Source organism: Perca flavescens, chromosome 20, assembly GCF_004354835.1.
Source record: "Perca flavescens isolate YP-PL-M2 chromosome 20, PFLA_1.0, whole genome shotgun sequence".
Classification (NCBI taxonomy): domain Eukaryota; kingdom Metazoa; phylum Chordata; class Actinopteri; order Perciformes; family Percidae; genus Perca; species Perca flavescens.
Window position 1 is genome coordinate 3610407 of NC_041350.1, and position 15062 is coordinate 3625468.

At 43.5% G+C, this 15062-nt stretch overlaps 1 long non-coding RNA gene across 1 annotated transcript; it reads left to right on the top strand.

Moving 5' to 3' along the window:
- Nucleotides 1–11002: 11002 nt before the first annotated feature.
- Nucleotides 11003–13436, top strand: LOC114547004 (uncharacterized). Its single transcript, XR_003691104.1, has 3 exons — nucleotides 11003–11406; nucleotides 11871–11979; nucleotides 12691–13436. It is a non-coding gene; the product is annotated as an uncharacterized LOC114547004 (long non-coding RNA).
- The last annotated feature ends 1626 nt before the right edge of the window (nucleotides 13437–15062 follow it).

The following is a 15062-nucleotide window of genomic DNA, read 5'->3' on the forward strand; positions in this document are numbered from 1 at the left end:
AGAGATGATAGGGGGAGTTACGGTGCAGAGGTCCACGCCTCAGGAGATAATGAGAAGATAGAAATAAAATGGATAGAAAAGCCATTTCCATTCAAATGCATGTAGCAGAATGGTCAGAGCAACAGCCATTTTTAGGTGTACCATTGCCATGGTAACATAAAAACTTCTGATAATAAGCCATCTCCCGGCAAGGAGGAGTTAGCAGGCTAACGTTAGCCAACTAACACCGGCTGGCTGGCTGGTTCCACCGTGCTTTCATGCTGCATCGGTTACAGAGAATGAGCCGCTAGCTGAACAGCTAGCTGGGTCTAATGTTAGCGGTGTACTGACCCACTGCTGCTGGGTCTAACGTTAGCGGTGTACTGACCCACTGCTGCTGGGTCTAACGTTAGTGGTGTACTGACCCACTGCTGCTGGGTCTAATGTTAGCGGTGTACTGACCCACTGCTGCTGGGTCTAACGTTAGCAGTGTACTGACCCACTGCTGCTGGGTCTAACGTTAGCGGTGTACTGACCCACTGCTGCTGGGTCTAACGTTAGTGGTGTACTGACCCACTGCTGCTGGGTCTAACGTTAGCGGTGTACTGACCCACTGCTGCTGGGTCTAACGTTAGTGGTGTACTGACCCACTGCTGCTGGGTCTAACGTTAACCAATCAAATTACCACGGGAAACAGTTCAATGGCCTTTCTATCCATATATATTTCTATGGAAAAACTCTTGGGAGAAGAGCCGAGATCAGGAAGCGAGGAAGAAGAGAAGGAAGGAGGGATGAAGGGAGGAGGAGAAGATGAGTGTAACCCCTCAGCTCCCCTCCCTCTAATGAACGTCACAACTTAAACTCAGCACCGTGTTTCAGTTCCAGCCTCTGCAGCGCTGCGCCTCCTCCTCCTCCTCCTCCTCCTCTTGATATGGTAAACAGAAAAGGAGGAGCGCTCATCGCCTTCTCCTTTCAAGTCATGTGAGGAGCGGATTACATAGCAGAGTCGAGAAGATCCGCCTTAACCCTCTTACATCTCATTTTAGGATTTCATTTCATTTGATAGTTTTCATTTTTAATCCAAAAAGCGGAGGATTACTCTCGCTGAGGGGAGTAATGCTGGGCAGACACTGACGGGAGTAGGAGAAAAAGAAAGAGAGACCGGACCGGGAAAGACATAAAAAGACGGAGATACAAATAGGAGGTTAAGTACGAAAGCTATACTAAGAGGTATAAAAAGAGGAAGGAATATTTTACTGTATCAGAAGTCTAACATTTCTCTTGTTTTTTTTTTTTTATGATTAATTCTCCTTTTTTCTCTTTATTTCCTTCAGTTCCTTTCTTCTGTCCCTTTTTTAAAGATTTTTTTTCCTATATGCTACCTTTCGCTAAATTATTTTAGGGAACCCAACATGTCAAGCCCCTTGAGGGTTTACTGGGTCTTTCTTTACTTCTTTTTTCTATGTGCTAAATAAAATAAAATCTAAAAAAAATAAAGGAAATCAAGAGAAGAGGGATGAGAGAGGGAGGAAAAGAGAAATGAAAGCAACATGAGTGAGGGGAGAGGGGTGAGCACTCTCGACAGTCTTTTAAGTATACAGTATAAGGAAGAGAGAGAGAGACAGAGAGAGAGAGCTCAACTAACTGCATCCATCTTTTGATTCCAAATTAAACTGGACTGCCTGTTCTGATGAAGCATTCATACATTTAGCTACAAAAAGTGCAGGTCTGTAGTTGTTGTGTATTCCACGTATTTGTTACTGTCAGTAGCACGTTGACTGCTGCTGTATAAGAGCGTGAAGATCCTCTTATACCCCCTTTTCCACCAACAAGAACCAGGTGCTGGTTCAGAGCTAGAGCTGGTTCGGTGTTGGTTCAACTGACGAGCCTCCAAAGAACCGGTTTGCTTTTCCACGGAGCTAAGGAGCCGACATAGAGCCAGGTCTTACGTCACTGTATACGTCTCATCTTTCCCAGCAACGTTAGCACGGCGGCGCCAAACACAAACACACCATCAACAATGGCGAACGTTGCTTTGCTGCTGATGTTCGTGGCTTTGCGGACCTACATCGGCGTCCAAACTCGGCAGATCCAACGTGTTCGCTCGGCTTTATAGTGCAAGAAAGCAGCTTGTTTCCTCCTCTGACTAACTGCTGTCTTACTTCTGGCCCGGCGATGATTCGGTGCTACTTAAGAACCACTTTTACTGGTTCGGAGCTGGTGCTTTGGTGGTCGAAAAACAAAGAACCGATTTGAAACTAGGCTCTGGCTCCGAACCAGCACCAGCTCTGCCTTGGTGGAAAAGGGGTATATTATAGGGAGGAGGTCGTGGGGGGGGGTGATATTTGGCTCCTAAAAACACAGGGCTTTCAAGAGGGGGAGCAGAGTTCATATCCCAGAAGAAGTTAAGGAGAAAACACAAGACTTTCACCCAGGAAACAGGTGTTCATGTCCTGGAAGAAGTTAAGGAGAAAACACAAGACTTTCACCCAGGAAACAGGTGTTCATGTCCTGGAAGAAGTTAAGGAGAAAACACAAGACTTTCACCCAGGAAACAGGTGTTCATGTCCTGGAAGAAGTTAAGGAGAAAACACAAGACTTTCACCCAGGAAACAGGTGTTCATGTCCCAGCTGTACTACTTAAGGGGACCACTGTTTTAACGGTTTTTTGACGGCTAAACTCAACTACCATTGGCCACTGATAGGACGAGAGCTCACGGGGCTCTGTAGCCGGTGTCACGTGACCAGCCTGCAGCCGCCTAATTTGGTAGGACATTATACGATTTGGTGTGCATACATTTTACGTACAATATCATACGGACCCATCCGTGAGAATGTGTTGAGCTGGAAGGTGAGCACATGTGAGGGAACACAAGTATGCTGCAGTGTACACACACACACACACACACACACACACACACACACACACACACACACACACACACACACACACACACACACACACACTCCTCTGTCACTCTAGTCTCTCCAAGTCTTGCCAAGAAACAGATGCCAGGCTCATCTGGTGAGCTGCATGATAACTGTCCAAATATTGACACAAACACACACTCAGTCATACAGTACAGTACACCACACACACAATTTTTAGTGTGAGGTTCAAGCACTTTTGTGAAGGTAAATACAAGCTGGACAACCGCTTACATCTCGCTTAGTACTGGACCAATTTCAAAGATTGTTGTTCCCATCAGTCACTTAGACACAAAAACATAGGAAGATAGGGTGCAGGATGAAGAAAAAACATAAATGGTAGTTACCCTTTAACTTCTTCCGGGACTCACACACCCGTTTCCTGGCTTGAAAGCCCTGTGTTTTTAGGAGCCAAACATCCACCCATAGTAACATATATGTGAAATACATAGGAATGACAGAGCATTCGTTTTGTAGCTACATGTGCAAACGGTTAATGAGAGCATCCTCAAAAACCATATCCCGTTTTCAGAAACGCAGATAAGCTTTTATCCATATTTTATAAGGATTATGCTAGCTGGAGTATCCTGTGCTGCATGTATACACCTTAACATTTGTTTTGAGCGCGGCTGACTACCTATACACGCTTTTAGCAAGTGACATAACAGAAACAAAACAGAAAACAACTTTTTTGTTATTTTGTCTTTCCGGTTAATGAAAGAGGCCACACATTTTCATCCACTGCTCCCTCATATCCTACACTTTTCCATTTGGAATTAATGTTGAAAGGTGCGGCACATAAACTTGCCTTGGGGAAAAAAATTGGCAAAAAGTCGATACTCAGAACTCTGAAGTCTGCAGATTTTGAGTCGAGGTGTCAGAATCAGAGAGAAAAGACAAAAATTAAAGGAGAACAGAACTCTCTGGAGAAAAGAAAACAGGAAGGAATAAATAAAAATGATTGCGTTGAGGAACAGAAGGCAAAAGAGAAGTGATTAAAAGGTGAAGAGATGAGGCAGGGAAAGAGATGGAGATGGAGAGTGTGGGGAAGAACAGAAGGGGGAAATAAAAAAGGAGACTGAAGAAAGATGAAGCAGGCTAACTGGAAGAAGGCAGATGGACAGAGTGAAAGAGAGAGAGAGGGAGGAAGAGGAGGACGAGAAGAAGAAGAAGAAGAAGAGCGGGGTGTATTTAAATGCGAGCCGGTGTTAATGAGTTTGGTCAGAGTGTGGAACAGTCTTTTTAAAGCTGCTATCATTCTCATTAATGTAGTGAATGAGCCACTGATAGCTGTCATGGACCTCACACTCCAATTAACAACAACATACACACCTATAGAGACACACACACACACACACACACACACACCTACCTACACGCATGGTATGTGGGTATGTGTGTGCATATGGAAGCACAGACACACACACACACACACACACACACACACACACTCTGTATAAGGATACACAGGTAGGTTGTGCAGAAGTTTCCGTGTTTGCATGTATGTGTCTGTGTATAACGACACATAAACCTAAACGTGTGTTTGTTGAAGGAGAGAGAGAGAGAGTAAGAGAAAACACTGAGTGACTGCCCTTTGATTTTCTGAAGAGAAGAAAAAAAAAAAAAAAAGAAACTTTCTGCAATTTACTATTTCAGCATTTCTGTCTTTTAACGAGCGTCCGCTAAGCCGCGAGATAGAAATGCAAATTCACCTCGACGGGGCCGAGGAGCCGCGCTGAAAAATTAATGGAATCCCCCTTTAATTTGGCCGAACGCAGGAAAGCACATGCTGCCAATAAACAGAGACAGGCAGGGAGGGAGGGAGGGAGAATGTGGATGACAGAAAGAGAAAAGATGAACAATGTAATGAGCAATTACAATGTTTTTTTATAATGTCATTTATTTCTTTTACCTTAACTTATGTGTCTATATACATATATATAGACACAATAATGTATGCTTTCAATATATAGACCTGTAGATATTTTTAAATGAGCAAAACCAACATAACGTTGGTTGTCTCCCCATTAACCAAGGTCAACATCGGTTTTATGAAGCATAAAGTCAAAATTATCACCCAATTCTGCGTTACATCTTCTAAACCAACTTCATTCGAATTTATCAACGCTAGTATTACACTTATTTTTGGAATTCATGGTCAATAAACCTAAATCATATAAAAGATTTTGAATTAAAAACCCCATAAATTATTAATTATTTTAGCTTATAGTTAAAATCAAAAGGTATGTTGATGCATCATTACAGCCCGTTTACGGTGTATGGAAATATCCATGTTATTTTTGGGAAATGTACTTTATTTTTTGACATAAAAACTTTGAAAACGAGTCAAATTTGACCCGAGGACTACTCAATGGTTAACACTGTCTGACTTCCTGTCTGTTTAAGCTTATAGTTAGGGAGTGTGGAGTTGCAGCGTTCGCCTAGACTAGCGGGGGAGGGTATAGCTTCAGACACGGCACCCCTTCCCTTATAATCAATGATATAATCAAATGGATACATTTTTCTTTTTATTTATTTTTATTTTTTTTATTAATTGCCTTTTTAGAAAATGGTAACTTTTTGCACAGCTACTTGAGTAGCCTACATGTTCAATGTCTAATTGTTTTAACCCTGTGTTTGATGTGTGTCTATGTTACTCTTGCAGCAATTTCTCTCTGTCCAAAACGAATTTCTCCTTAGGGAGACTAATAAAGAGACTTTGACTTTGACAAAGTAGAGGGAGACAGGCCAGTACACCAGGATCGTGTTGGGGAGAGTTCTAGCCCGACCAGGCTCTCCTTACCCTGTCTGTCTGAATGCTGTTGTATTTTTAGACTGCTGGGGAACTTCCTTTGACACACTGAGCTCCTCTCTCTTTCCATCTGTGTGCTTCCATGTTTCAGAAATGCTTGTTACTGACGTAGCCCTGGGGAGCTTATTCCCAAAAGTCCATAGGTTTTCTTTTCGCCCAGCACGTTTCCTTGGATTAGGGTGGCCCCTAAATCATGGTTGCAGCCTGTAGCCGTGGTTATACCCTGCTACATCCTGTGTCTTCCTGCTATACCCTGCTACATCCTGTGTCTTCCTGCTATACCCTGCTACATCCTGTGTCTTCCTGCTATACCCGGTTACGTCCTGTGTCTTCCTGCTATACCCTGTTACGTCCTGTGTCTTCCTGCTATACCCTGCTACGCCCTGCTATACCCTGTTACGTCCTGTGTCTTCCTGCTATACCCTGTTACATCCTGTGTCTTCCTGCTATACCCTGTTACGTCCTGTGTCTTCCTGCTATACCCTGTTACGTCCTGTGTCTTCCTGCTATACCCTGTTACGTCCTGTGTCTTCCTGCTATACCCTGTTACGTCCTGTGTCTTCCTGCTATACCCTGTTACGTCCTGTGTCTTCCTGCTATACCCTGCTACATCCTGTGTCTTCCTGCTATACCCTGTTACGTCCTGTGTCTTCCTGCTATACCCTGCTACATCCTGTGTCTTCCTGCTATACCCTGTTACGTCCTGTGTCTTCCTGCTATACCCTGCTACGCCCTGCTATACCCTGTTACGTCCTGTGTCTTCCTGCTATACCCTGTTACGTCCTGTGTCTTCCTGCTATACCCTGTTACGTCCTGTGTCTTCCTGCTATACCCTGCTACATCCTGTGTCTTCCTGCTATACCCTGCTACATCCTGTGTCTTCCTGCTATACCCTGTTACGTCCTGTGTCTTCCTGCTATACCCTGCTACATCTTGTGTCTTCCTGCTATACCCTGCTACATCCTGTGTCTTCCTGCTATACCCTGCTATGTCCTGTGTCTTCCTGCTATACCCTGCTACATCCTGTGTCTTCCTGCTATACCCTGTTACGTCCTGTGTCTTCCTGCTATACCCTGCTACATCCTGTGTCTTCCTGCTATACCCTGTTACGTCCTGTGTCTTCCTGCTATACCCTGCTACATCCTGTGTCTTCCTGCTATACCCTGTTACGTCCTGTGTCTTCCTGCTATACCCTGCTACGCCCTGCTATACCCTGCTACATGCTGTGTCTTCCTGCTATACCCTGCTACGTCCTGTGTCTTCCTGCTATACCCTGCTACGTCTTGTGTCTTCCTGCTATACCCTGCTACGTCCTGTGTCTTCCTGCTATACCCTGCTACGTCCTGTGTCTTCCTGCTATACCCTGCTACGTCCTGCTACACCCTTCTATACCCTACTACGTCCTTCTATACCCTGCTACGTCCTTCTATACCCTGCTACCTCCTGCCATACCCTGCTACGTCCTGCTACACCCTGCTATACCCTTCTACCTCCTGCTATACCCTGCTACCTCCTGCCATACCCTGCTACGTCCTTCTATACCCTACTACGTCCTGTGACACCCTGCAGAGCCCTATGTCATGAACTACTACAACTACTATTTCTAGTCACTGATCCATTATCTTTATCGTGACTATTATTGCCGCTGTTCATCACACCCCCAACCGGCACCGTCAGACACCGCCTATCAAGAGTCTGGGTCTGTCCGAGTCAGACAGGTCGCCTAACACAGGACACCCACTCAGGAGACCGGGGGTTCACGTCCCGTTTGAAAAGAAAAAGAAAACAGTGTATTTAACTTTACGGAAAACAAACGGAGCTACGTCACGTTCTGATCCACGTGGTAACCTTCAGGAAGTGAAGTCACGTCTGAACTGAACCCAAACCTACATCTTTTTAATCAACTTAACTCCGTAGTATCGGTGCCTGAACCGAACCAAACTGAGACCTGTTCCACATTAACTACGTGTTTAAAACCACGGCCGTTACCTCCTCTGGTTTAAATATGAGGACGTGTTTCCTGTCACCGCTAGGAGGCGCCAATTCATGAACCGCTCCTGTGGGTCGTATTAGAGGGGAGGAGCTAACGAGTGATATCAACGTACGGTTTGGAGGCCTGGCTCTGAAATGACGCACTAACTATGAAGTGTTGACTCACGGTTTGTTGTTCTGTACACGGATTGGTTGTGCTCTATCTCCCCCTCATCCACTGATGAACAGTGTTAAGGAATTCATTACCAAACTGTGTGTGTGTGTGTGTGTGTGTGTGTGTGTGTGTGTGTGTGTGTGTGTGTGTGTGTGTGTCCGGGACAATTAAGTATGGCTTCACAGTGATTGATACTAGCTTGGCTTTCAATTTGTTCCACTACAGAGCATCACCTCCCTACTCCACACGCTGACCACACACTGACACACACTTACAGAGACACACACACACACACTTCTTAAAGACACACGCACACACACACACACACAACTTCTTACAGACACACGCACACACTTCTTACACACGCACACACACACGCACACACACACCTTACTCACACACACACACGCACACACACACCTTACTCACACACACACAGGCCCTGATGTGGAAATATTGTTGCAATTCATCTTTTTAATTGTTTGTTACTTTCGGTTTTAAGTGATCGAACTAAATTATAAAACCTGGTCAAAACCACACTTGCTTCTGTTAATTCCTGAAAACTCTGGGAGCTAAAAGGTTTTTCAGCGAGCAGCGACAGTGAAACTTTACACACGTTAAAGAGCAGAGGCAGCGAAAAGACACATTTACATGTTTTTTTAACTCGCTCGCTGGATAGGCCGCTGCAGCGTTGAATCCTGCATCTTAATCCTACGTGGAAAGCACTTTTTTAGAAACCGAAAATGGAAACATCAGCTGGAAATTAAGAGGCGCTTCTGTTTTGAGCGCAAAAGCATTAAATATTTTATTCATGAGAGGAGAGCCGGGACGGTTGGATGTTCTCTGCAGAAACACTGACACAACACGGAGCAGAAAGCCTGTTCGACGTGTCGGATATCTGCTCCCGGTTTAACCTCATCACCGTTTGACTTCATCCGACTGCTGGCGTTCGGTTCATGCAAGACTCAACAATTACAAGCCAGAGTTTGTACAAGAATCTGCTCTGAATCGAGCATGATGGGATGCCTGGTTATCTGCGGTGCAGCTGAAGACGTTTCAATTTATCCAATGTACACTAAGACACTGGTTCTCCAGCTTTTTTCAATCATGTTCCCCCTATGAACAGTTTTTTTTAGCCATTTACCCCCCTAACCAGCGCAAATAATTGATATAAAGGAAGAATACAGCAATGCCAGGGATAGATTTACTAAACAACAGCCTTGGACCTGGACAACATTTACATGCTGATGGAAAAAGGAGACAAAAACTTGGAAAAACAGTAGTAGAAAGAAGGAAGGCCAGACTAGGGCAACAAAAGGGACAACAAATTCAAATAATTGACAAAAACTTTGAAGAAAGAAAAGAGAGTAGAAAAAAGTAAGGAAGAAAGGCGAGAATAGGTCAAAACAAACGACAAAACCTTCAAAAAAAAAGGTGACAAAATTCATATCCAGCGACAAAAACTTGGAGAAAAAGCGACAAACTTGGAGAAAAAAAGACGTAGAGTAGAAGTAACTACACAGCCTTGGTACTGAAAAACATTTCGCAAAAAATGTTGCGTACCCCCTGCAGTCCTCGAGAGTACCCCTAGGGGGACATGTATCACCTGTAGTCCTCCAAAGTACCCCTAGGGGGACACGTACCACCTGTAGTCCTCCAAAGTACCCCTAGGGGGACACGTACTCCCCCCTCCATGTCTCCAACTGTCCTGTCAAAAATAAAGGCTGAAAATACCCTAAAAAATAATCTTTAAAAAAACAGAGTAAAAAAAGCCCAAAATGTGGGTGAAAAAACCCCGCCAAACATAAAAAAAAATGACAAACGGGAATTCTCTAATCTCCCAAAAGCAAAAACGATGCAATTATGGAATGAGAAAAAGAAAAATACGACTGAATGAATGAATCACGTTTTATGAAACATTTTGAGTTAAAATATACAGTCATACAACTGTTAATACACAGATATTAGATCTTAGAGCAGAGATCTTCAAATTATTGTTCATTTCCTGAAAGTCTAAAAAAATATTTTAAATGTCTTAACATGAATTCAACATATTATTAGCAAATAAAAAAATCAGCCTATTTGTGAAAAAGCCCCACTGAATATTAGGCTTATTGGCCTATACTGGATGTAAGGTAGTCACTAAAATAGCCATCCACAGATACAGTTCATCCTAAGGAGTCAATGTATGTTTAACATTAAAAGAGGATTCATAAATCATGCCCACAATTATTATTTTAATAGCTTAGTATTCTTTGCACTAAAAAGGTATGTATAAAGGCTTTAGGCCGCCCAGTTTAATCAGTCCCATCAGTGCATTTTTTCAAATACGGCGCACTTTCAGCGCATAAATTGCCGATTTCCGCGCAAAATATGCGGGGCTTGCATGATTTCATAATCCCCGCATTTTGTTTGCGAAAAAGTCACATAATATATCTTAGCAGAAAGTTGAAAAAGAGCAGCCATTTTCCCCTGTTGCCATGGGAACGTTATGAAGTGACGTAATTACGCGACGTTTACTTTATCGAAAAGCAGGATGTTGGGGGTTGTGTATGTACTATGAGTCTCTTAAGTTGGTATCCAATCAGAAAGCTATCTTAATATCTGATGTTTAAGTTCTCCTGCTGTCTTTATTATTAACAATTTTTGAGAGTCTCTCTTTTCTATCTTTTATTTTTAATAATAATAAGTTCAAACTATTATTTATTTTTACTTTCATATTATATTATTTGTATATATTTTTGTATCTTATTTGTTTACGTATTGCGATGACTGAATATCTGTTAACTATTTTTTGAAATAAAGTTTAAAAAAAAAAAAGCAGGGTGTTGGGGAATACATTTTTTTTCTCTTTTTCATCAAACTGCAATTTTTGCAAGTTCCCGCAATTTCATCGCATAAAACTGCATAAATATCCCGCATATTCCATCGCATTTTTTAAGAAAACGTGCCGCATAATCAAGGATTTTTGCCCCACAACAATCACAAAAAAACGTTTTTCTTTAATATGCAACTTCATTTTATACAATATATGTATTAGGGGGTCCCTGATGTGTCTCTCTCTCTCTCTCTCAGCTAAGGGGTCCTTACCTTAAAAAAAAACGTTGAAGACCCCTGTCTTAGACTGTAGGATTGTCTTATGATGACCCAATTGACCCCACTGCTTCAAGATGTCCATGAGTCACTCTGATTAGCAGGTTTACATCTGACGCTACCAAGAAACAACAACAACAACAACAACAACAGGGGAAAAGACCTGCTAGGGCCACCGTATATATCTGGCGTGGAGTAAACATCCAGCGTTCGCTGACAGCAGCAACGCAACGCGTCGGCGACATTGAACGCGTAACACACCGCTCATGAGCGTGGGAGGTCTGAGACTAACTGTTTCTGTCGTTATTCGAAGCCACCGGAGTTCACGGGTCGCCGCTGCAGGACAAACAAAGTGAAGAAGGAAACGCTGCAGAGTTTGAATACATTCAAACTTTATTGGAATTCACAGTGCGACGATGGAGGAGGCAACCGGCTGTTCTCAAATAAGGTCACAGTACGCAATAAGGATTCACAGCGCTGCCTGTGGCGTGTGCGTGCATGCGTGCGTGCACTTCCATATGCTTGGAATATGTGTGTGTGTGTGTGTGTATGCATCGATAAGTGTAGGTATGTGTGTGCTTCCATAAGCATGGGAATACCTGTGTACATATTGTGCAGGACATAATGGCTGAAATTATTTAATGACCAGGGCTGTGTGTGGCTGTGTGTGTGTGTGTGTGTGTGTGTGTGTGTGTGTGTGTGTGTGTGTGTGTGTGTGTGTATGCATTGATAGGTGTAGGTATGTGTGTGCTTCCATAAGCATGGGAATACCTGTGTACATGTGTGCAGGACATAATGGCTGAAATTATTTAATGACAAGGGCTGTGTGTGTGTGTGTGTGTGTGTGTGTGTGTGTGTGTGTGTGTGTGTGTGTGTGTGTGTGTGCGTGCGTGTGTGTGTGTGTGTGTGTAGGGCAGGAGTCAAGTGGGTGAATAAGTACAGACATCAATAACCGGAGGACAAGTGCATGAAATTACACGCAGCAGATCCATCACGCAACAGCAACAACAAGGAGGAGGAGGTGAGGTGGGAGTGGGGGGGCAGCAGAGCCGACCGGGCCTGAAGGTGACAGAGACACTTGTGTGTCAATAACATTGCCGGTTCAAATCCCAATACAGGCCCGCAGGCACTGAGCAGAGGGGTGATTATTGTCAATAACATTAACATCATCTTTTACTGGAAATGTGTATTTTATTTGACAATAAATGGCACACACACACACACTTCTTACAGACACACACACTTACAGAGAGAGAGAGAGACACACACACACACACACACACACACACACACACACACACACACACACACACACACACACACACACTTACAGACACACACACTTACAGAGAGAGAGACACACACACACACACACACACACACACTTCTTAGAGACACACTTACAGAGAGAGAGAGAGAGAGAGAGAGAGAGAGAGAGAGAGAGAGAGAGAGAGAGAGACACACACAAATTTCATCAAACAAGCAAGCGAAAATAGTGCATTTGTTTAGGGACTACTTTCAGTGGCGGATTAATCCACATTTAGTGAGTATTTGGGGGCAGCAGGCTTGTTTGTTTTCAGTGTTTTCTCAAATGCATCACGTATCCCTCTGACTGAGATGAGGTGCCCACCCAGCCCTCTCCCCCTAGCCCCTCTCCCCCCTCCCCTCTGTCTGAGAGAGAATAATCGATAGTCATTTCACCCTCCGGTCTGCTCCCTGCCTACGGGGGCAGAACAGGTGACCGCGCCGGGGCAAAGAGGAGACGAGAGGAGGTAATGAGAGCAGAGGAGAGGAGATGACACGAGATGACACGGACAGAGAGCAGGAGGCCCAAGAGGGACGACTGTTTCCTGATGGAAAAAATTTAAAAAAATAAACCGACCAGTCCTCCAAACCATACATTTTATTAAAGTATTAAACTGTTGCACCATCCAGTTTGACATAACTCTGATCTTGTATGTTGTCCACAAAAACTATGACTGTAAATACCCATTTACAAACTTTGTCAGTTCGAAGGATATATGTACCAATTGTTGTGCATTCATTTTCGTACAATATAGGAACCAATGTGTTGGAAAAAAACTCTACATTCTCAAAGACTCATTACGGTTTGGCTTTAAAAAAAAAAAAAAAAAAAAAAATGGCATGAGTCATGGTCTGAGCAGACCAAGATGTCATGTCTGTTCTTGTACACTGCTTTCACTTATCAGTTCAGACACACGAGAGAAGTCAACGTCAAAGGTTGTTTGTTTTGCTGTCTCGGGACAAGTTGTCCTTTTCACTTGCTAAATAGTTATTTCTTACCTACACGAAGGCAATGCCCGTAACTATAAATTGTTGTACTTAAATATGTGTTTGAAACAGAAGTATGGGAAATGTATAAGCTATATTTAAGCTAAGGAATCCTTTTGTTCTTCGTAATGGCGATAATTGCTACATGTGTGTGGCTAGCAAATGTGTATAGCTTATAAGATGAGACAAATGGACAGTTTTACAGCATAAATAAAAGGAAAGGAGAAAAGGAATGAAGATTTCTTGCATCAACATTCTTCGTTGGTCCTAGCCTGGTGGTTGTAAACTGATAGCTGAGTAGCTCACTTAGTGAGGCCAGTACAGTATGAGCTCATCTATTATATTATCTATTACATTATATATTATATTAGATCTTATAGACAGTGACCACAACGCTCAGAAGCAAACCAGAGTTAGAAACACCTTCAATACAACCTCTCCACTCGTCCTCTCCTCCCTCCCTCCCTCCCTCTCTCCTCTATCGCTCCCAGGGCTTAACATCACCAGCAAGAGAGAGAGGGAGGACGGAGGTGCCACAGAGAGAGAGAGAGAGAGAGAGAGAGAGAAGGGTTTACGGGAGGGAGAGAGAAGAGAGAGGGACGGGAGAGATGGGAGGAATGGAGAGAGAGAGAGAGAGAGAGAGAAACAGAGAGAGAGAGAGACTAAGGTGGAAAAAAAGGAATGTAATGAAGTAAAAGAAACTGAGGGAGAGACGACAACAAAAGAATGAGAATGAGGGAAAAAAGAGAAAAAGAAAGAAATAATACAAGAGTGGGAAAGAGTAATATAGAGAGGGGACCGTGTGTGTGTGTGTGTATATGTGTGTGTTTAACCAATCTAAGGTGTAGTATAATTGAAGTGTGTGTTCTCAAGGACAGGTAGATATTGGTCCTGAGGTGGGAAGCTGCCGAGTCAGCAGGTCTGAGCTGATTACATCCGAGCTGTCCACGAGAGGAGAGAGAAAAGAGAGGAGAGACAAGAGAGAGAGGAAGGAGGATGAGAGGAGGAGGAAGAGAAGAGCAAAAGAGGAGAGGATACAGGAATATTAAGGAGAGAATATGAGAATAAGAGAAAAGAAGAGAGGAAAGGTAAGGAGGAGAGAAAAGTGGAGACAAGAGGACCAGGGAGGAGATATGGGAGCTAGAGAGGAATGAAATGAAAGGAGAGATGAAAATAAGTTAAAAGGAGGAGAGGAAGGAGAAGAGGAAACAAGAAAAAGGAGAGGAGAGGGGGAAAAAGAGAGTAGAGGATACACAAATGGAAGAAGAGGAGAGAGGGGAATGTAAAGGAGTGATGGAATAAGAGAAAAGAGAAGAGGAAAGATAAGAAGGAGAAGAGAAGAGGTGACAAGAGGAGAGAGCAAGAGGAGAGAAGGAGACAAGGGAGGAGAGAACAAGATAGCTGAGGATATGAGGAATGGAGAGTAGAGATGAGAATAAGTGAAGAGGAGAGGAGAGAGGAAGGAGAAGGAGGAGAGGAGAGACAAGTGGAGACAAGGGGACAAGGGAGGAGATGTGAGAGCTAGAGAGGAAAGGATACATGAATGGAAAGGAGAGATGAAAAGAAGTTAAAAGAGGAGAGGAAGGAGAAGAGGAAACAAGAAAAGGGAGAGGAGAGGGGGGAAGAGCAGAGGATACACAAATGGAAGGAGAGGATAGAAGAGGGGAGTGATGAGAATAAGACAAAAAGAGAAGAGGAAAGGGAAGAAGAAGAAGCGGTGAAAAGAGGAGAGAAGGAGACAAGGGAGGAGAGAACAAGAGAGCAGAGGATATGAGGAATGGAGAGGAGAGATGAGAATAAGTGAAGAGGAGA